We start from the raw sequence: 3,285 nt of genomic DNA on the forward strand, positions 1-3,285 counted from the left end.
AAGGCCCCTAAAATTAAATTTGTTGATGTTGACAATGTTGAGTACGGGACAAGTAGGATAACATAAGTTAAATGGAATATGTCATCGCTATATTATAATTTATACATGTGTGGCGCCTGTACATACCTAAGACGTTGTGTTGAACTCGTCACCTCGGTGAAGCAAAATCACTAGTTACTGAACATCAGTGTGCTTCGGACGTCTTCGCAATTCGCCTTCTACGGCATCTTCGTAGTCATCGGCAGCAAAATGAGCTCAGCACACACGACACGACTGCTACATCTAATAGCCGAGTGTTTCGAACCACATTCGTTTTCGCGCACTCTCCTGTAGAACCTTGTGGTAGAAAACGCCCGCCGCCGATGGTGAACGAACATGATTTTTGCATCCCCGAACACCAAAACTACACCGGGCATATGTAGGTCTCTCGAATAATCGACACAATAGCCACGAACATGTCATTCACTTATACTTTCTGGTTTCTGCTTCGCGCAACCAACATGACCACCCACGACGTAAACAATAAACGCGATAACACAGATGGCCTTGCAGATGGCGCGGCGGATCGTAGCTCGTAGCGGCGAAGTAGCTGAATGCTTTATTAACGTAAAAGCTATGGAAGTGAGCGTCATTTTTAAAATGGCGTTTATCTGTAAGATAATGTGCGTCAACTTTGTTCTCTACAAAATTAACTCTCACGTGGTAAGGGTTGACCAATCCCTGGGAGCCCTGGACCCGAAACCCGAGTTGCTCTTTTTCGCCGTTCGCTGGCAGCACCGTCCATGTTCCGGCAATCTTCAAAATATTTATACGTAAAAAATATGCCGAATTGAGAAGTAATGCTTTCTGTGTCTTATAAAACAACGATGTTGTGCACGACAGTGGGCAAAAATATGGGGGTTATTTTCCACTTTTCGGTCCCTTTAAGCGTCGCGCCAAAAAGTCTAGAAACAGCACGTGCGTTTGCCAGAGAGCAGGCGATGTATGGTAGGCGATGTGTCTGGACCACTGATCTCGATTGTAAAAGGCTGGATCGCGGATAGGGAGCGCGGGCGTGAAGAAACCGGCCGCCATCTTACGGTGCTCACAACAGTCGCCGCAGCGATCATGGCAACTTCTTGCAATTACGGTCGTACCAACCGTACTGGCAAGGTTACAGGGCCTAAATTTATACAGGTGAGTCACTCTTCATCGAGGAATAAATAGGCGTTCATTCTGTATATTTAGTTGACCATTATGAAGTGTTTTTTTGTCCAAAACGAGCACTGGATGCAGGTTGCTTTATCGCTCTTCCGACGTTCAATCGAGCACACTTGCATTTTACCCGGCGGCAAATACAGTTTGAGTGCATAATATGCTTGAAAGAACACGTTACTCTACACAGGTAGTGTTGTCATCAATATATGTGCGAGCACTCGAGCGCTTTTTTGCATGCATTGCTAGCATGGTACACGGTGTTCTCTGCGGAAGCAAGTGCCACATTCATTTCTTTGAATTACCTTCACGCGCAAGTTCGGTATTACGTCATAATGAGACCACGATTGTCACCTTTTTTCATGTATTGGTATTGTTTTGTGCCTTGGTTTGATTTGTGACAAAGAATCCTACGTAACGGTGGTGTGGCGCGACTTGAATAACGCCTTTGTCTGAGCTGTATCGTCAGCTTGTTACGATACAGCTTGTAGCGTGTCGCGCTATTTGAAGCAGTTTTTAAGGCAAAAGTGGTCTCTCAATACAGGTTTCGTCATGAGGGCTACCCAGTGAATAATCTGTGTAGTGTGATACGGCTGGGTGTACAGGTAAGTGTCACGTTCCTCATCCACTGGTTTCTACTTTACAGGAAGGAACAACCTCAGTGCACGCAAGGTGGTTAGCCTCTCTCAGTTTTGCATATTTTCTTACATGTTCACATCAGAAATACACCTTACACTTTAGGCTCCTTCACCCAGCAATATAATAATTAGAGATTATAATTCTTTTTAGAAGAGTTCCCCATATTCTTTCTGAATAGTTTTTCATCTTTTTAATTTTTAGAAGATACACGGATTGTAAACCATGTTTTAAACTGATGTTTTAACATTTGTCCAATGCATTTATTAAACAACATATTCATTTTTAACTGGTTGCACCCAAATCAATGTTCTGATGTATTATTTCCTTTGTTGTCGATGCACCATAAAAATTGGAATAATCATCATCAATGCAGGTTACTTCACAGCTGCCTCGACATACTCAAGAAATGGGTGCAGAACCTGCGTAATGCCCACAAACTTTGACTACCACAGCACCTCCAGAAAGTAAAGGCATATGTGTCACGTGGGATTTTTAAAGGCGTTCACAGTATATAATGCCTTGTATTAACTGTTGTAGATGTAAGCCGTCTCTACAGTACACTCTCAGAAATTAAAACCGTGAGAACCGTGATAATTGTTTCAGTTAATAGGGCATGCACATATATGCTATAAGAAAATTATTTCTTGAGAATGCACTTCTCTGGCTACTGGTGTTGTTTACATCTACTGTTGATCACATTCATTTATCACGTATTATATTCTTATATATACTATTATGTTAACACATATTTGATCACATTAAATTCAAAATTCATCATATATAAGAAAATACCAGGAGGGAAGTTGCTATTCATTGCTCATTCTAACCTAAAATTGAGTGCTACAAATTTAGAGAGAGTACCTGTCCATTGTCATTCCTAAAATATATATTGTCATTGTAGCAAGGTCATAAAACAATAAATGTAGTCTTTTGTGACCTCCCTGCACGTTCATTGTATCCTGAAACGCATAAGTGCAAGAAATAACTTGAATAAACTTGATGTTGTATATACTTGATATAAAATGTTGAATAATATAATGTATGATATAAAATGTTGAATAAACTTGAACTTGTATATTCTCTTTACTCACCATCAGTGACCTTCTTTACAAAAGCATATCGTGTTAGATTTTTTTTGTTTACGTTTCACAGACTGGGTACACGAGGGCCAAAATGACAAAATCACAACTGTTTCAAGCTCCAAATCGTCCTGCTGCAATTATCCTGTTGCAGACCATACGTGTGTAGTGCAAGAAGGCCCTTGCACATCAAAATCTAAGATGGGAGTTAAACTAAATGCAAAGTGGTTCCTATGAGAGACTTCGATGCTGAACAAAATTGTGCAAACTGCGGAAGGTGCCATAGAAGATATTCAGAAAGCGTGTCTGGTCTCACAACGGTGCTTCGACGCTCTCTATTAGATGACGATGATACTCATTGGAGTTTCAGATG

At 40.9% G+C, this 3,285-nt stretch overlaps 1 long non-coding RNA gene across 1 annotated transcript; it reads left to right on the top strand.

Annotated features, from left to right (window-relative positions):
* The first annotated feature begins 1,091 nt into the window (after positions 1-1,091).
* LOC135370945 (uncharacterized) lies at positions 1,092-2,908 on the top strand. Its single transcript, XR_010415475.1, has 2 exons — positions 1,092-1,176; positions 1,739-2,908. It is a non-coding gene; the product is annotated as an uncharacterized LOC135370945 (long non-coding RNA).
* The last annotated feature ends 377 nt before the right edge of the window (positions 2,909-3,285 follow it).

This window comes from Ornithodoros turicata, chromosome 10 (genome assembly GCF_037126465.1).
Source record: "Ornithodoros turicata isolate Travis chromosome 10, ASM3712646v1, whole genome shotgun sequence".
Lineage (NCBI taxonomy): Eukaryota > Metazoa > Arthropoda > Arachnida > Ixodida > Argasidae > Ornithodoros > Ornithodoros turicata.